At 39.8% G+C, this 20,510-nt stretch overlaps 1 protein-coding gene and 1 long non-coding RNA gene across 12 annotated transcripts in view; both read left to right on the top strand.

Annotated features, from left to right (window-relative positions):
* Nucleotides 1–12,780: 12,780 nt before the first annotated feature.
* On the top strand, nt 12,781–14,787 carry LOC130172638 (uncharacterized). The gene is made up of 3 exons (XR_008828310.1): nt 12,781–12,919; nt 14,262–14,354; nt 14,598–14,787. It is a non-coding gene; the product is annotated as an uncharacterized LOC130172638 (long non-coding RNA).
* Nucleotides 14,788–18,627: 3,840 nt separating this feature from the next.
* The window catches only part of mef2d (myocyte enhancer factor 2d), a 99,240-nt gene continuing 97,357 nt past the window's right edge, over nt 18,628–20,510 (top strand). For 2 of the 11 annotated variants that reach the window (XM_056380977.1, XM_056380973.1), the window contains exon 1: nt 18,629–18,913. The gene's annotated coding sequence lies outside the window, so the exon portion shown is untranslated. Of the gene's footprint in view, nt 18,914–20,510 lie in introns of all 11 variants that reach the window. The other 9 variants (XM_056380981.1, XM_056380979.1, XM_056380978.1 and 6 more) reach the window with 6 other exon arrangements.

Here is a 20,510-nt window from a genome sequence, read left to right as displayed (position 1 = left end):
GCTGAGCGGGAAAAAAAAAAAAAAAAGAAGGCTTTTGTCTTTGGCGGCCTTGTCTCAGAAACTCTCTACATGTGACATTAAAGCTGCAGCGGCGGGAAATAAGAGAAAGAATCCGCTTTTGTTTTTAAAAATGAACGAGGGGGGTGGGGGGGAGAAGAAGTGGTAAAAATGCATCCTGTAAAGCAAAGCATGCAGCAACACAAAACATGGCGGATTGAAAAATCTCCCACGCCAGAGTCATTACGCCTGCAATTAGAAACTCATTTGCATAAATGCTAATGAGTCAGAAATTCATGTCGGCGCTGGAGGGAAACGAGGCTGCTTTTTTTTTTTTTTTTGCACGTGGACTTTGAAGAGGAGGAGAGGGTTTTCACACGAGGCCTGAGGAGCTTTTTATTTCCACAAATGTTTCTTTTATATTTCTATATTTCTATTATATTAAACAGCAGCTTTAAATTCATTATTTACAGGCTGCGAGACGTTATTTGTGTTTTACATTGTCTCTCTCTCTCGCTCACACACACACAGACACACACACACACACACACACACACACACACACACACACACACACACACACACACACACACACACACACACTGACCCTGTTCAGGGCTTCACATGGGAATTCATCCTGAGTAAAATGAGCTGAGGACGTGAGAAGTGACGGCGCTTCACTTCAGTTTAACACCGTAAATCACGACCAATTAAAACGCTCTGAGATCATCCTGTTTATTTATGCAGAAACTGTTTATTTTATTTTTTATATCTTTTTTAAATTTGTGGAAATAAGAAAAGAATCCTCCAGATCTTATAATGTCAAAAAAAAAAAAAAAAAATCCAACACACTCATGCGTCATTTTAATTAAGCGGTTTACGTGCATGTGTCGTAAATTCACTGACGTGTTTTTCAGCTTATTATCCTGCTGTTTATCCGGGTCTTAGTGTGGAGTTGGCGCCACTGCACAGACAGGATGAAGCAGGTTTAAATAAAGTGTTCACACCTGCCGCAGCTTCACTCACCTGCAGCTGCAGACACCGACTGATTAAAGAGGTTCATGAAATATAAATAATTGTCTTTTTTAAAAAGTCTGTCAGTATTTTTGAACACATCATCATCATCATCATCATCATCATCATCATCATCATGCTGCTGCTTCCTTGTGGAAACGCTGGGTTTTTTAAATTTAATTTTTAGGCACCATTTTCCAAAAGGTTTCTGAGCTTTAACTATAATGTCTTTATTAGAACTGAATCAATCATTTATTGATCCCTGATAGATCAGGTAGGAGACATTCATCAGAAACAACGGTTTGGTTTGTCACGATGTGAAAAATCACTTTGATGAAATGTTTGTGATCCACTGATAAATACTTTTCACACTTCGTTATAAAACACCAAGTCTGCATTTATGCTACTCATTCATCAATAGATTATTTATCAATAGATTTAGAGAAATCCATCACAGCAGCTTCCTGATTGGTCAAAGAACTAAAAATAAAAGTTTCCTACTGGAAGATAAAAAAAAAAAGATTCCGTCTGAAAACTAAAAGTTTTTCTTATTAATAATCAGTAAATGTAAAATCATTAGTCAATTGTTTATTACTAATTAATAAAGTTAAAACGGACACGTGCGGGCAGCTGCTTTTATTGTTTGACTGAAGTCATTTAACGCTCACTTTATTAGGAACACCTGTAAACTCTAATACAACAGCTCGGCCGTAACTTCCGCTTTTACATAGACATTGATTTTGATTGACACCGTCAGAATATTGTTAATTGATAAAATCGCTGTGACGTCAGAGGCAGATCTGTCGCACGGAGCTGCAGGAAGCTGACAGCGGGGAGGGAGTGTGTTGCTCTCATCATCGGACACGTTGAAGAGCAGCAGCAACTGTTGGACTTGTTCCTGTTGATGATGCTGTTTTATTAATGTATTAATGAGGGTGACCTTTCACCTCACCTCCGGCAGCAGCAGCAGCAGCAGCAGACACGGAGGGTGGTGCAGGCGGTGCAGGTGCAGCAGGTGGTGCAGGTTCTGGTTCTGAAGGTTTTCTCTTTTCCTGGTCTTTTTTTTTCTTTCTTTGTTTTTAGGGAGGCGGGAGGATTTGTGATTTCTGCTGCTGGCGATGAGATGACGCTTCGTGCGAAATTAATTGATGCTTTCATAATGAGGACATGCGCAGTGGAGCTGTGCATCAAGATCCGGATATAGAGGCCGCGCGCACGCAGGACGAAAGGGGAGGGGGAGTGAGGAAGAATGACTGTCTGTGTGTGTGTAAGTGTGTGTGTGTGTGTTTGAGGGGTCGAATAATTATTATATATAAAAAAACATTGTAAATGCTGTAAATGAATTATTGTTACATGTTCGTCAAACATTATTGTCCAACAGGAAACAACCCGCAGAGACTCGATCAGTGACTGAGTCTCACATCAAGTTCAATGCGCCAATAAATCAATAAATCAATAAATTAGAGATAAAAATAAACGATCTTCTAAATGTGTCTGTTGCTTCTGATGGTTCTTAATCACTGAGTTTATCACACACACACACACACACACACACACACACACACACACACACACACACACACACACACACACACACACACACATCACGTTGTTTTATTCACAGCAGTGATAAATGAATATGGATTATTACTAGTGATAAATTGACAGATTATCAGATACAGTGGATGAGTGCAGGCTGGATACAGGAGGAGGAAGAGGAGGATGAGGAGGAGGAGGAGGAGGAGGAAGAGGATGAGGAAGGTTCAGCCCTGAGCTGTGGCTCCTCCACCAACAGGTCGTTTAATCCACTGAAGATCGAAAAGACTGAAATTTAAAATATGTCTCTGGTTGATTAAATCGTCTTTGATCAAACATTATAAAACCAATCGAAGTATTTTATTTATCATCACATCTCATCTCATCATTAAAATCATTAAATACAAACTAAAATGTTTTTTAAAACTTTATTTTAACAGGTTAAAAGTTTAGAAATGAAAAAAAAAAACCTGCTGGTAAAAAGAGGAGTTAAGATGATTTGACTTTGTTAAAGATAAAATATCTGTTTGATTTAAGTTAAACCAACATGTAAATTCATTAAACAGACCGCTGTTCTTCCCACTGCTTCATTATTAATTAATGAGAAACAGGCGGTTTGTTTGGAGCCTCTTTACAAACAGAGATTTAAATGACATTTGATTTATGCGAAGATGAACAGCTGATTGATATTATTTAATCATAAACATTTAAAGGAAGGACCTGGTGACGTGTATTTCATTACAGCGGGCTTCGGGTCAGCAGCTTCAGGCGGGAAAAGTTTGTCAGAGCAGATCGACTTGTTGCTGTTGATGCGTGTTTAAAGATCAAATATGAGATTGACGGTAAAAACTGACGTGAACTGAAGTGAGTGATCAGCTGATCAGCTGATCAGAGGCCTGTTTCACACTCAGCTGATCTTTGGTTTTGAAACAAAATTCATCAAGAATCTGGAGCGAAATCATTTTAATTAGAATCTAAAAGATGCTTCGATTAGTTGCTCTGATCGGCTGAGAGGTGATTGGAAATCAATAATCAATCTCCAGTCCGTGAAGATCGATTGTTGGAACTGGATCAAGTTGCGATATCAGATATCAGGCAAATTCATGTCTATTTTCTGTTTTTAAAAAATAATTTACACACTCTCTCTCCCTCACACACACACACACACACACACACACACACACACACACACACACAACACACACACACACACACACACACACACACACACACTAAACAGTGGAAAATATGATTTTTAAAGCTTCACAGCTTTAAATAAAATCCTGCAGTTTGTCACCAGATTAAACAGGAAGTTGAAGGAAAATCATCAGATGAGTTTATTTTTTTTGATAAACGGAAACTTTTACTTTAGAAAAAACTAAATAAAACAGAGGAAATCCAAATTCAGCAGCATGTCATAAGAACAGGTGTGAACAGGCTCTGAAGCTTCAGGGTCACAGAGAAATTCTCTCAGTTTATACATCAGTGTGAAAAACATGAATAATTGTTTTTCTGTCTTTGGACATTTTTCTCTCATAGAAATAAATAAAAAGGTTTTAAAAAACTAAAGAAAATTATGTGTCACAAAATCTAATCTGAGAATTAAATGTTTGTAAAAAGGGAAAATTTCGTCTCGTTAAAATCTGTTTCTCTGCAGGTTACGTCATTATTAAAAAACTATATAAATCACGAGTTAATCGCTGCAGAACTGTGCATTTCATTTGACTATTTATTTTCATTTTATTGCATTTAATTTGACTTTTTTTTCTAATTTCGGAGAAAATTTAAAAGGTAATAAAATATTCAGATTTAAAATGACAAGAACATCTTTTATTTTCAGATTTTAAATTTCATAATATCCTTTCAGATTAATCTGTAATTTAAATTAACAACAGATATCTGTGGCGGATTACTGACTGATGGGGGAGGAGGGGGGAATCACACGCGCGCGCGCACACACACACGCACGCATGAAGACTGACACGCACGCACGAATGCATGGCGCATTTGCATGTTGTATCCCACGGTGGAAATTACAATGGAGAACAATTAATATGCGCATAAATTAAAAGTGAGAGGGGTTTGTGAATTCCAGGAACAGGCGGTCATCCAAAGAGGAGGAGAGAGGAGAGAAAAGAGGCTCTGTTCACACGGGACAGCAGGAGGAGGAGGAGGAGGAGGAAGAGGAGGAGGAGGAGGAGAGGGAGGACGAGGGGATAGAGGGAGGAGAGGAGGAAGAGGATGAAAAGGAGGGAGGAGAGAGGGAGCTGCAGAGGGTGGATGAGGAGATAGAAGGAGAGGAAGATGAGGAGTAGAAGGTGGAGGAGACAGAGGAAGAGGGAGAAAAAAGAAGGGATGGGAGAGGTTGATACAGAGGGAGAAAGAGGAGGGAGAGGAGAGATGAAAAAGAGGAGGGACAAGCGAGGAGATGGAAGAGGAGAACAAGAGGGAGGAGATGAAGAGGAGAAAGGAGGAAGAGGAAGAAGAAAAGGAGGGATGGAGGAGGCTGCTGCAGAGGGGAAAAGACGAGGAGAGGAAAGACGAAGGAGGAGTAAAAAGAGGAGGATAAAAGAGAAGAGAAAAGAGGAGGGAAAAAAGAGGGAGCAGGAACAAGAGCAGGAGAGAAAGAGGAAGAGGAGAAAGACGAGGAGGAGAAGGAGGTGGAGGAGACAGATGAGAGAAGATGGAAACAATTGAAGAAAAGAGTAGAAAGAGGAGGAAGAGGAGGAAGAGGAGCAGGAGGATGAGAGATGAAGGAGGGGGAGTTTTTTTTTAAATTGTTTAACATCATTCAAAGACACACACACACACACACACACACAGAGGAAGGATGATGTCATCTTAAATGATGCTCTCTGTTATAAAACATGAGGAAAACTGGTCGAACAAACCGATCAGCTTCAATCATCTGATAATAAATAATAATCAATAATCAATACTGAGTTTGGAAGCGTTTCAGTGAAGATCATCCTGCTCCAGTAAAAACGACACCGAGTTTATACAAGTTTACATGATATTAAACTGTATGTGAATGTGACGATAGATTCTGGTGTATTTTATTTCATTTATTATTTAGCTTTTTTTTTCTCTGTGATCTTCAATATTCAAATGTTTCCTTTCACATATTCTCTGACAGTCTGTTTGTTTGTTTTTCACATGCACTCACTGACTGTTTTACATGATCTGAATTATTAATTTTGAGATGTGACCATGAGTTTTGATGCTTTAACCACATCAGATTACTGCTACAGTACATACAGTATATACATATATATATATATATATATATATACAGTATCTACAGTATACTGCATGCTGCATGTGGGTTTTTAAATATTTTAATTAATTAATTGAATCATCCATTTATCTTAAAAAAAAAAACGATGTTAAAAAAAATGCAGCTGAAAATATGTCGCTGTGGTTTTTCCGTACGTAACTAAAGGATCGTCAGATGTTTAGTGTCTTGATCACTTCCTGTTTATCTTTGAACCTCTCAGAGAGAAAAGGATTTCACTTAGGAACTCCTCAGCTTAGAGAGAAACCCTCAAACATCCTTGACAGTAACTTGAGGAACCCCTTTAAAATAAACAGATTTCTTCCCGGAACAAAGCTGCTGGAGGAGGAGGAAGAGGAGGAGGAGGAAGAGGAGGAGGAGGAGGAGCAGCTCGTCAGTACAGACGCTGAAGTGTTCCTGGAAGAACCCGTCTGATACACTCAACAAGCACCTGACTGCGTTTGAGCATCTGTGATGGTGTTTTAGCAGGAGCTATATGAGGTCAGAGGTCACAGCACTATGACATCATGTTTGTGAGGTTATAAACTAATTTTAAAAAAATACAATTAAAGGAAATCAAAATAAGTGAAATCCTCTGTGTTAAGATTGATCTAATATTTGTGATATAAAGAAAAATCAAATGAAACCAGTGAACAGACGGACGACAGCAGGGTTTCCAAAGAGCCAGTGAGCAGCAGATACACACCGCCCCCTACAGGACGCACACTGTTCCCACCAGTGCAGCTCATTTCTAGACTCATGTCTCCCTCTAGTGGCCGTTTGATTTTACTACAACACGACGTGTTGATCGCCATTTGATTTGATTTATTCAAACACATAAAATATAAAAAATACTTTGTATATAAAAAGGAGAGAAGGAGAGAATATGCAACGTAAAATAAAAATGACATCATACAAAGAAAGAAAGAAAGAAAGAAAGAAAATAAATACATGTTTGTAGGATGTTTATATCAAAAACAGTTAATCATTTAAGTTCATTAAACAGAGAAGCAGATGGTTAATTTATGCTTAATGCTTTATTTGAAAATGTTAATGTTTGTATTACTGTTGCACATCTGGACGTAGTATAAATACTTCTACTACTTGATTATTCTATCTGATCTTATTTTCTTACTTCTGTCTCTGTTTATCTTAAATATAAGCTGCTGGAACACGTTCACTTCCTCTGGTATAGAGCATTTCTTATTGGGCTTTTTAACATAATTATACAAACACAATCATCAAGGAAAATCAAAAGGGCAGAATATATCAGAGAAGAACAGCTTCAGCTACAAGGTAATAATAATGATAATAATACTGCTTCTCCCAACTGTAGCTAACACTGCTGCAGCTACTGTTCCTCCACCTGTTACGACCACTGATGGTGACTACAGCTGCACCACTGTGCCACTGTACTGCCATTATGGCATCACTACACCTGCTGCTGCTTTTATACCGTCACCAATACAAGCTCTGATATTACTGCAACAGCAACGCGACGATGAACAGGAGATTCATTTTCATTTCAGAACTGCTGCAGCCGAGACAATATTCATGTCCTGCTCTTCGCGGTTACGCAATCCTTCAGCACTCGACATGATCTCCTGACCTGAACAGTGTGCATGAGGAAGAGGAGTGTTAGCTGCAGTCCTAATTAATACAGCAGCAGCGAGCATCTCCGGGGGGAAAGGTCATTTCGTCTCTCACTGGATTGATTTGCATTAGATATAAATAAAGGCTCATAATGTAGGTGCAGTATAAATACAAAAAACTGTATAACATATAAAAAATAATACAGTGGAAGAAGAAGAAGAGGAAGAGGTTTATTTATGAGATAATAAGATAAAGATTGTTTTTGAACTCACAACCTCCTCTGCTGAACCTGCTTCTGCAGAGCTGTTTGGATTTCCACCATATTGATAAAACGTCTGCCTCTACAGTACGACGGCATTCTGTGAGCGTTTCAGACTCAAAACATTGTTTGGCTTTGTGCTACACCAGTGGTAGGTTTTAATTTGTGGCTCCTACCTGTTTCAGCAGCACCTGGACGCTGCCTGACACCCTGCCGGACCTGGAGGATCCATATATGAATTGGCAATCTATCAGTAAATATTGTCATTGTGATTTTCTGTATTGCAATTTTACTATCGTCATTCCTGTTTAATACATACAACGTCTATTTCACGTCCGTTAGATCTTTATTTTATGAGTCAGTGACAAAGATCTTTCTCTAAGCTTCACTGTATCACGACGTGCTCAGACACTTTAGAAACATACATTATAACACAAGATTAAAAATGTTGCCAACACATCAATAAAGACCGGACACTGAGATCATGAGTCCTGAATGTGGCTCTGAATGATTAGAATATTTTACAGTGCAGTGTGAAGAGGATAGATCTCTTCTGTTTTATTCACTGTTGTTGTAGGTTTGCTTAAAATCCACAAGAGAGAGCTGTATGCGCAGCTTCCCCACGTCATACAGATGACTTACAGTCTGCCTTTATTTGTACTGTATCTTTATCTCTATCCTTCTAGTCTGCAGGTGTCTACTTTACATGACATCTTTCCTCAGCCACCTTTCCAGTAACTCAACCCTCCGTCAGTTTGCAGCCCGTCTGTCGGCATCATGTCGTCTTTTAATAACAAAGCCTCCTGAAAACACTGTACCTGCGCTGCTTCACGGTCACACTTGTCAAGCTCTGAGCGTTGCTTTCTGTTGGACACCTTCTCCATCTCTCTGCTCTACATTAGCTGAGAATTAGCTGAAGCTGATTGCAGAATAAAAACAAAAACAAAAACCACCCTGAACGTTTCAGCTCCACCCTGCACACCCAGGTTCCTCCTGACCTTCCCCCCGTTAATCCGCTCTGTGACTCCACTCTGCTGATTGCCACACTTTAGCCCTAATTGAGGGGTACAGGCTGAAGAGGAGTGGGGGCGTTTGTTGACTCCGTTGCCATGGACACTGAGTGTTGCTAGGCAGCCGGCGGGATGCTGTGGAAAAGCGGAGCGCGGCGGAGCAGCGGGTCACCGCGGAGAGAGGGATGCGCACCCACACATCTCTCGCACGCTGACCGACACTCTGCAGCAGAAGGGGAACAGAGAGGTGAATGAGACTCGCCGCTCACCTGCTGCAGCATCTTGACATATGAAGTAACCTGATAATTACTCAACACTGGAACTTAGAGCTGCTCTACACAGGATTTTTTTTTCCAGGTAACAAAAAATCAAGTCATAGGGCTTCGCCTGAAAAACACTGTCCCACCCTCACTGACAGAGGCTGTAGATTCACATTAATTTCCCAAATTAGATAATAATGTTGATAAAGTGATCGGTGGGAAATCTCCTCAATCCCCAGACGTAACAAAAACCAAACCCTGAAGAGAAAACACTGAGAATCTTTTTCTTATACGCGCTTTTGTTTTTGTTTTTTTAATAGCTCCCAATCTTTTTACCTTATGACCCTTTAAAATGAAGAACTGCTACTTCACATCTAAAGTCACATGTTTGCATATGTCCATTATTTTATATCTAGTTCTACAGAGGAGTGGATGTCACATTGAATCATTTCAGAGGCCTGGAGTCGTGAAAGCATCAAGTTGTTCAAAAGAAAAGATGGGAAAAGTTATAACAAGAGGAAGGAGTTTGGTTTTTGCCTTTCCTTCCCTCTGACCCCCCCCCCACACACACACACACACACACGCACACACACACTCTGGACCCCTCCCCCTTCTGATATCAGACGCTCTCACTCATTAACTTCTTTTGAATCTCTTCTTAAAATACATTCCTTTGCCTTTGTTAATGTTGAACATGTTTTTTATATTTATGATATTGTTTTATCCCCATCATTGTTTTTGCATATTTCATTGACTCTCTTCACTTATTGTTCGATCCTTTTGCATAATATGTTTTTTATTTATGCTGTTTTATTTTTCTGTGACTGTAACTTTGTTAAGAAAATGCTATATAAATAAAGTTATCATTACTATCCAGCTTCCTATCTATACATCCTCCTACAGGGTTCGTGGCTATGAGAGTGCAGATTCTATATATATGGGGATTTTATGTAGATGTATTAAAATAAAGCCCCCGTTTTGGTCTCCACCAACCTCTGAGAATAAAACCTGGCTCTTTAGCTGCTAACTGCTCCACTTCCTTCACCAGCTGCTCTCTGACTGTGTCTGTCTGCTGCTCGCTGCTGGAAACACTGGGACTGAACCAAACAGTAAAACAAAACTATAAGCCAGTTGTTGCTACAGGATTAAAGTCTGGAAAACATCCATTGAGAATTGAGCCTAAAAGATTAGTGTCAGATTTATCAGCAAGTGAGGAAGTTAAGATGATCTTTCAGAAATCCTGAGTGTCATGAATAACGATATTAGTCTTTTATGGAAAGAGAGAAAAATTTGAATACAGTTGAAATGTGAAATGGAAAAAAAAAAATAGCCAGACACTGCTGAGAAACAGAAGATCTGGCGCTGAAGTTTTTTTTGGGCATTTCACACATTTCTGTTAAAAAAACTGGCAAAGCCTCCAAAACCATCACCTGGCAAGCAATGAAGAAAAAAACTGCAGAGAGTAAACAGGAAAATAAACAAGGAGGGGAGAGGATTATGGCAGACAGATAAGACGGAGATAGGGAGGGAAAAGGAAAAAGTGAGAAGTGGAACTGTCAAGAGATAAAGAAAGATAAGGGAAGAAACAGAGAGGAAAGAAGATAAGAGCTGCTGGGATGTGAGGGTGGGGAGTCAGACTGAGAGTCTACACTTCTTTTATTTTAATCTCAACTGAGTTTGTACTTTTGTTTGGCAGAATTTTTTAAAATGCAGCTTCTTTGGTTTTTGTGGCAGGAGCAAGAGAGCAACAAACAGGAATGATGGGTGGAAGAAAAGAAATTAACTATATAGAGAAGTTTCAGAGTTGAAAACCACCTTTACATCACTTTTCTTGAATCCCCTTCATCTCCTGTCTCTCTCTCTCTCTCTCTCTCTCTCTCTCTCTAATTCATCATCATTTCATCACAAACAGGAATATAAAGTCACCACTGACTTTTCTGGGCTCTTGTTTAATTTAACGAAGTTAATGGGGTGATTGGTCAACCAGTTTGATCCAGACTGAAATATCCCGCCAAACATTTGTGTTTAAATGAATCAGTTTTGAATGGATCCACATATTTGAATAGTCACATACATGCAGACTTAAAAAATGGATTCAATTTTTGTAAAGACGTTCATGGCCTCCAGAGGATCACTCCTACTGATTTTGGTGATCCAACTATTAGCATGAAATTTGAAAAAAACAAACAATGCTGCCACGTTAGCATGTGTGTAGACTAAAGAAAATGTAACATAAGGAGCATGAGAGGAGCATGTGACATCTGTACGGTTGCAAAAACGAGTCTTTAGTTTAATAAAACAGCCACAGTTAAGCCATAATGTAAGAAAACGCTGGATAAACCCACAGCACGATGAATCTTTGCACTCATTCCATTAAAAGGTCATTCTAATACAAAGACTTAAAGTGTGATGTTTCGGTCAAGAGGCAGAATCACACACACTATCGTGTCTTCACTGGGTCCAGATGAAAACAGTAATCTAGCAGCTGGAAGCTCACAGAGCCGGTCCCAAATGGGGAGGTCACGGCCCCGTGTGAACCACCAACATGGATTCCTGGGTCACGGCTTAAGTCTCAGATTTGGGTAAATAAATGTTCTTTAAGGTCTGTGGATCTGGACAGTAGAAACAAATAGCAGATGTGTTTTGTTGCAGTTTGGACCACTGGGAATACAAAACTGCATGATTATAAAAGTGACTGAGGATTTCACCTTATGGAATTTGGATGTGCATGTGTTTATGTAGCAGGAGCTATGAAGCCATTAGTTTGCATGCACGTTAGTTTACATAGATGGATGTACAGAAAAGCCAGTTAACATGGTTTACATGTAACAAACGGGACAGTTTGCAATATCTTATCATTCATTTTAAAGAGGCAAAATCCCACGCAGACACTTTCCTACAGCTGGAAATACTCAATTAGAGCATGAAATGTGTAATAATCAGAAGTCAGTAAGAACCAATGGGCTTGGAGAACATAACACCAGCATTTAAAGAAGGTAAAATGTACACTAGACTACATGTACAAGTTTTTGTTGTCTTTGAAATTAGTTTTCAGAATGTTAAGTTTCAAATGACAGGGGGCTTGCAAAGATTACACAACCTGACGGGATGATTCAAATGCAAGGGTTAAAAGTGGGCCATTATACAAAACCAAAAAAAAAGAAAAGAAGAAGGTTAATTTACTCCAAGGAAGAGAAATTATTATTTTTAAAGATTATTTTTATTATTTTACATTGTCACAATTTGAAGAATTTTTACTTTTGTAAATTTCCTTAAAGTGGACCTATTATCCTTTTTCCAAGTTCTCCCTTTCCTATACTGTTTTATGTACAGTTAATCCTAAAATTATTCATATAACTTCAAGTATATGCCAACATAGAAATTAAAGAAAATGTCTCCTCAATCCCACACACAATACACCATAATGACAAAGTGAAAATAGAATTTTAGAAATTTTTGCTAATTTAAAAAAAGTAAAAACTGAAATATCTGTAATAACTGCAGTTTTTTGTGCATGAATTATCAACAAAGTCTCAAGGCTGAAAGTACACGGTGAGAGGGAGTAGCTGTCAGGACAATAACCAATTTTGCATTAAACGCCTGCTTGGGGGTCCGGGCCTTACTTCCTACACCTATTCCCTCAGTGCAGCCCACATACAAGCTGGACCCTCAGTACAAGCTTGGCACCAGCACAGCAAACAACAACTTCAAATGAAGGCCAGAAAATGTTTTTTCTTTTATTAAATAGTCATGCTGAAAAGACACTGTGTTCTCAGTTACCTGGAGAAATCTCTTTTGTATGAATGACAAATTGCTCAGTGGCTGCAATTCATTTTTACCAGGTTCCCTCAACTGTTCCAAACATTTTACTGTGACGCGGCCACTTCAGGGACTTCTTCAAAAACCGCGTACAGTTCGACGCCGGATTTTCGCAACGGCAGTTTCTGAAGGAAGGGGCGACTCGGGCTCTCAATATGTAAGTCTACTTTATTATTATTTGTGGATTTATGGTGTTTAAGCGGGTCACCGGCGACCTGATCGTGTTAGTACAAAGTAGCATAGCAACAGGCACAGAGCATTGTAAACCAGCAAGGCCAGTAAAGCGGTCCTACCTGTCGTGAAGTCCGATAATCCGTCCATTCCTCCGATTATTTACATTCCTTTAGTCCGTAAGTGTCCACAGATTAAAAACAAACAAACAATGGGGTTTCATAAAAGTATTCCAGGTTATGAATATTGTCGTGTAACGTCCATTGCAGACAGTGGAGAGACTTTATTTGCAGCACTTTTTTATACTTTTTCAGCTATTTCCCGCCTTCCGGGTACCTGGCAGTGGGACGCCATTGTTACAGTCACAACGGTTTGCCAGTACGCAAGACGTGAGCGGAACGTGTAGTTGCCGGCAAGCCGACCAATCAGAGCACACCGGGCTTGAGCGGGGGGAGGGGGGCCTTAAAGAGCCCTATGCTCAATCAAAGCGGTTCAGACATAGGGTGAATAGAGAACAGTACATGTACAGTAAATATAAGTCTATTTTAGTAGACACTAAAAAAAAAACAATGGACACTATAATATGTCCTATTTAAAGTTAAGGTAGCCTAATTTAAATCTGTACTTTGTGCTCCATCTTATAAATGGGCTTGGTTTGCAATTATGTTTGTTTTATCATTTACACAACAACTGTGTTATTTGTTGTTTTAAATATATTTTTATTATGAAGCATCAACTTGCATAGATAACCACAATCGGTGATTCAATGCCCATTATGTATAATCGGACAATAAATCCAAACGTGGGAGAAAAAAAATAAAAAAATAAAATGAAAAGAGTTCTCTAAATTAGACAAAACATTAATTAAACCAACAGGACATAGAAAGATAAAAAAAAAAGAACATACAACAGTGTACATAAACAACTGCGGTAATTAAGGTACAAAAATAAGAAAAAGTGCAATATAATGCATAAAGGTACATAAGAGTAAGAAAAAATATGGCAAGGTAAGTGTGGGACATAAAGAGTAATACAGTCATATTTTGAGCGTTATCTGTAAGGGTCTTTACCTAAATAATAAACCAGAAACACATAGAAATCTCAAACAAACACCCTCCTCACCCTCAAGTCACCCTCGTCCCTACCCCGTCGCCAACCGTGTTATTTGTGTCACGAACTTTATGAGTTTTATGATGCAGCCTGTAAACTCTGTGAGGTCAGGTGTCAAACACAAAGCAGCTCTCAGTATTCTTCACATCAGCACTTCATTCCAAATGCATCTCCACCTGATTGCATAACAATGGGGTTTTTTTTTTTTTTTTTTGCAGTGTCCTCCAGTCCCTGTGACCTTCTGCCCTCGCGAACACATTAGCAAGCTCCCAGAGCGTTCTGAGCTTAATGTTCAGACTGAAGGACAATAGGTGGGTTATTGATTGATTCCTGTTTATATCTGTGAACTCTCTGCTAAATATGACTTGCTGAGCCTGTTGTTCATCCCTGAGCTTATCAGAATTTCAATAAGGTCCAATTTCCTCTCATAACAATGCATAATTGTTTTTTAATGCACTTAGCGGCCGTAAGTATGTAGACACCTGATCATTACAGCCTTTTTGTGGTAGCTGAACGTGTCTTTCTGACAGCAGCCTCCACTCTTCTGCTTTCAGTCTTTCCACCAGATGTTGAACCTGCTGCAGGGATTTTGCTCCCATTCAGACACACTGATGTTGGGTAAAAAGGTCTGGCTCACAGTCACTCTTCCAGTTCATCCCAGTGGCCTCAGGTCAGATCTCTGTGCAGACCAGTAAAGTTCTTCCTCACCAAACTGGGAAAAGCATTTCTTTATGGAGCTGGTTTTGTGCAACACAAACTGTTGACACTGTTATTACACAAATGTAATATACATGTATGTACATAACTGAATTCCCATTAAATATATGCACATATAAAATAAAAAAATTTGAAAGTCTGAGACCACTTTCCTAGAATGAGGAGGTAAACATTAAAATTAACAAGAAATGAACATGAAAAACATATATAAGCATATCAAGTCTTTAAATGTATGTTGATTTAATAATCTTGCAAAATGTTATACTATATAAAAATTCATTATAAATATTTTGAATATATGTATGTACATATGCAAATTTTACTATGGGTATTTCATATACTTATATAAACTTATCTTCATATACACACACACACACACTCACACACACACACACACACACACATATATATATATATATATATATATATATATATATATTGCAACGTCACTCTTGATGTTAAGTATTATATTATTTATATATTATATTATCCTGTATTGTTTTAAAACTACGTGGTGTAACTGAAGAAGTTCCAAACCAACTACTTAAAAACATACCCAGGCCAAAAGTATGTGGACAGGGCTGACAAGAAAACAAACTGGGAGGAGACACAGTTGAACACTGCTTTTTATACCATGTAACATATTCATCCCTCAGGCTCTTTGTTTGACCTTATATTCAAAAGAGCACATCATCCAAACATTTCCTCAGCTGTACAGTGAAGTGGTGTCTGACCTCTTTGCATCTCTTAAGCTTGGAAAATTAATTATAATCTGAAAACAGTGTCTTGCACTTATTGAACTGAAGTGATTCAGCTTTACTTCAACAGGGGGCGCCAAAGAGCAGTTATTAATTGAGCTGGGTGAGAAAGTCCAGCTGCTCTGACAGTGTTTTGAAACCCCCCAAAAAAACCCCTATTTATGTCATTGCAGCTGTAATAATGACTATCCAAGTGATAACCTGGATAACAGCAGGAAGAGTAGCTGTGAGTGTGACATCTAGACAGGAGTTCTGCATCTTGGTATTTTCTTTTTTTTTTTTTTACTCCAAACTCTGGTCTGGCTGAGTTTGTTTGTTGTCATTTTTCCCGTGGCATTTCCCTGACCCTCGGGCCAGGCGGCCGACCGCTGGACTACTCAGCTGCACACATAGGACGGCGTAAGAGATAGACAGCGGGGCGTCCATCTGACTGCTGCAATTCTCCTTCGAAAAACCCCATCGCATAAGCTTCTTATGTAAAGCAGAAAACACTGTGTAATCTCTCTCTGTGCTGCTCCCTCTCTCAGTCTGTATCTGAGTTGATGTCACTACTACTACTATACCACTAGTTACTTCATCACTCGTAGTCCTCCCTCGTGTTTTTTTATCTATTTCATTAACAAATCACTTAAGACTTTCAACTTTACATTTAGTGACACAATATTAAGCCTCTTTCTGTCACAGCAGGAAGTGTTTGCAGGAAGTGGCCTCCTCTCCCTCTGCAGGTCGGGTTCTTATCTTATCTTATCCTGGAACTCAAGTCCCGATTTCAGGCGAACCAGGGGGTTCCTGTCTCAATATGCAGAGTCAGGGAAGTCCTGCTGTGCATTCCTCCTGATGTCAGAAAAGTTGCATATTGAAGCTGTAAAAAAAAAAAAAAAAAAAAAAATTGTGGGAGTGGGGCCAGCTGTCCATCCCCTGCTGTGTGCTGCTGTTTAAACATGGTGCAATACTTCAGAATGTGACAGGGCGGCCCAGACTGTGTGGCACATTCCCTCTGTCTGACGGGCACACATGGTAATAGTGAGAAAATGTTCTCTTTCATATTGTCTTTCAAAGTCTGTTGTAGGCTATATTTGACAGATTCTTGACCTGACTTTAAAACAGTTAATTCGATTAAACTGTTAATCAATCTGGAGGTGGAATTTATTTTTTTTCCCTCTATCTGAACTACCATGTGTCCTGATTTTGCTGTGTTACACGTTAGTCCATACACCACTTCCCTGATACCACCCGGGTTATCTTTCAGTTCCCTCTCAGGTTTGAGCTGAGGTCAAATTCTGCACAGGGCCTCAAACAGCTGAGGTCGACCCTGCACATAACCTAAGCTTTAGACAGGAATACTGCCATGAAACCAGCGTAGTAAATGTTTTGCAGCCGAGGTCAAGTTTACAATCTGGCAGCGATGGAAAGTAAATACTGTAAGTACATTTCCCCCAGTAATGTACTTGAATACAGCTTCATTACTGCTGAACTACATTTATCTGACACCTGGAGTCAGTTGTTACTTTGCAGATGAAGATTTTACATATAAAAACATACTGTATAAACTGGTGGCCTCAACCTAATAACTTTTTTTTTTTTTTTTAATGCATTTCATGTTTCAGATGTCTATAAGTTGTTGGCAGTTTCACAAAAGAAGAAGAGAATTTTCTCCTCTGAAACTTTGTGGTTTGTCACTTAAGTAACAGGTCAAATTGTCCAATATTAAATGAACAAAAAGGAAATACAGATTTATGCATCAGAACGTTTCATGCACCTTCAGAACCACCTCATGACCCTTTGTAGGGGCCCTACCTCCAGTTTAGAGGGCCCACTGGACTAAACATAGTTTCAGCTATAACAGTAAAAGGTTGCTTTCACATGGTTACCATCTGTATTAACAATGTAATAATGTCATGTACAATGATATATCATTCACAGGAGGGGGTTGTAGATTGAACTTCCATCATTTCGGGGGTTGTATTGAATCATACATTTAGCCTACTCTCTTTGATATAAATGGGGTGGTCAAAATAATAGAAACACCCAATATAATTCAACAGCAAAAACCACAACTTCCAAAATGAGCATTTATTAGAGGACTTGTATTAAAATATGTTAGTTTTAGCTAGGTGTACCTAATAAACTGCCAGCTTTACTTTCTGTTCTTATGCTTTTTCAAATAGTTTTCTTTATATTTTTACATGTAATAGTTTTATTTATGTTTATGTGTTTGTTGGTTATGGAATTACTCTTTGTATTAGGTGTTATTACTCTTTTTAAATATGTATTTGTATCTGTAACTACTACTCTCACATTTGAGCCAAAAAAAAAAAAAAAAATCTCATGCACAAGCTTTATTACTTTAAATCTCCAGGCCGGGCCATTTGCTCCACACTGACGTAACGTGACGTAGCCCGGAGCACGTACAGTAAAAGCTTGAACTAATGAAATGATTTAAAACAGAACGTGTTCGTCTGCTACATTGTTACCGTCTCAAAACTCGAGCGGGTGTGAAAGTAACATTTTTCGAACATGTGCTGCTCTGTCACACGCCTCACGCTGACTCTGTCACCGTAACGTCACTCCCTCCCTCACTGTAAACATCGTGTTCCTCCGCCGAGAATAGAGAAAGTAGGGCGGCGGGCGCTTGCACTTCATCGCTCCTTCCGACATTCAGTGAAAGTAAAGCTGTCACCACTCTGACAATCAAATGTAGAATTTTTTATTATAAGTTTTAAACACGTAGCGTCTGTAAACAAAGCTGTTGTAATGGAATGTTTCAGTTAATAACCGACAGGATACCAAACGCACACACTGTTGTGTTGCTTATGTACAGCTTAAATACCGCTACAGGGTCTACATGATGGCATTCAGGCGTTTATAGTTCTCATATGACGATGTCCAACAATAGTAATGTGAATATTTATTGTAACATGTTTTGATTTCTTGCAGTGGGCTACAAAACTGTGGACTCTGATTTGCACTTACTAGAAAAGCTGCGAAAGTAGAGTCGCTGCTCTCAAAACATGACAAGCGGAGGGATATATAGTCTTAACACATGATGTCGCCATCAGCCCTTCCTACCTCGCAGCTCACCTTCCACCAACTCTTGTGCTGACGTCGCGATTGGTCGAAGCGGCGCGGGCGGCTCGCTCCCATTGGCTCGAGCTCTCGTCAGTCACGGAGAATGCCACTCAGGGTAGATTAGGCACCATTTGCCATAACTAAATAGTTACATTGAACATCAAGTAGGAAGATTTTTTAATTGGTGTCTCACCGCGCTCGGCGGAGAGTTACACTTCGGCTTTGTTAAAAAAATACCAAAACACCTTCGTGTGCGTTTTTGAATTCGACAAAGTGTGACGTTTGACTCCGCCGTCTCATCAAACAGATGTGGATACACCGCTCGGGTAAGTCACTCTTCACCAGCTTGTGTCCGCATTTCACGTTTTTGTATGTATGTGTGTGTGTGTGAGTGAGAGAGAGAGTGAGTGTGTGTCTGTGTGTGTGTGTGTGTGTGTGTGTCGCTTCCTGTGTTTGGGCAGCTCTGACAGCTGTGTGTCCACACGCCGTGGTGGTGTTGCTGTTGAGGTATTTGCATGTTCGTGTCGAGGAGTTGATAACCGGCGCGGTGTTGTGGCGGTTGTGGTAACTCTCACGGTGCCTCGCAGTTAAAGCCTCACCGTCTTTCTGCTCAGCGTTTCCCACCAAGGAGACGGAGCTAAGTTAACACGAGTGTTACGTTCAGGAGCTTTCTCTTCTCCTCTCCGTCTCTTTGCGTGTTTCTATCTCTCTCTCTCTCTCTCGCTCCTGTAAATAACGTATCGCGGCCGGTGGGCTTTGAGCGGCGTCGTGCGTAATAATAACACTCCATTAGGAGCTGTCACAAACGATTTACGTCAGGTGTCAGCTAGGTTTTTTTTGTTGACACTATTCTTCTTCATTTCTCGCAAATGGATTTCATCTCAGAGAGAGCCACGTCGAGTTTATCGGCAACTTTTATCGCGCCATCAATTTGGTTTACGCGTTAAATGACAGGTTTACGTTGCAGCTCAAATAGACAGAGAGGAGCGCTGTTGTTGCCTCAGGAAAACTGGAGTGATTGGTTAAATTGTTTCTCCACAAATAAATAAATAAATGTATGTATGTATGTTGGGTGATTTTCCTTATCCTATAAGCTTTTCTGTCGGTCCAATAATTTTATGTCTCTTTCATGGGCCCATTTCCGACAATTGTGCTCTCATTGCTGTGCGTAATTGCTTTTCTCCCGGGAGAGAGTGCCATCAAACTTCTAATTTCCTCCTCAAACCCGGAAACCATTTTGCTCGTAGAAGCAGCCCTGTAATGATGATATCAATAAACTAGAATAAAGCTCCTGTCAAGTCAGCTCTGAGGTTTTTTATTTTATTTTATTTTATTTCTAGCCTATCTTTTTGTTGTCGTTGTTGGAAAGAGAAATGCTCCTTCTGTCAGTTTTTCCACATCCAGCATCGGTTCTGGCAGCATCTCAGAGAGGCAGGTGACTGGGATTAGAGGGCAGCAAGACAATGAGAATATGTCTCTGGAGACAAGTCTCACATGTCAGGAGACAGGAGGAGAACTGTTATCTATTACATCATTATCTAGTGCAGCAGAGGGATGTGCTGCTGCTGCTGCTGCTTCTTCTGCTGCGGCACGGACAGATGAGTGTTTCAGCAGCGCCTGCAGGTAAAAAGTCCAGGTTGCCAAAAAGGTGTCACGGGATCCCGCGGGAGACAGTCCAGATAAAGGGTGCTGAGCAGTGCTGGTGAGCGTCCCGGCAGTCAGAGCAGATTAGTGGTTCTTCGTGAGTCTTTGGCAGGAGGACGAGTTCGCCTCAGAGGCTCAGGGTAACCACCGATGACTGTTTGTCCAGATAAGAAGGGTAATACAGAGATACAGGAGAGAAGTGGCTGATGGGATGGACAGTAAAAAGGAGAGTGTCATGTTTTGATTGCATGGTGTCAGATTTGAGTCGATGAATATCAC

The sequence above is a fragment of the Seriola aureovittata genome, chromosome 7, assembly GCF_021018895.1.
Source record: "Seriola aureovittata isolate HTS-2021-v1 ecotype China chromosome 7, ASM2101889v1, whole genome shotgun sequence".
In the NCBI taxonomy this organism is placed as follows: Eukaryota; Metazoa; Chordata; class Actinopteri; order Carangiformes; family Carangidae; genus Seriola; species Seriola aureovittata.
The sequence above is the reverse complement of the archived record's forward strand: the minus strand, read 5'-3'. Positions and strand labels throughout refer to the sequence as shown.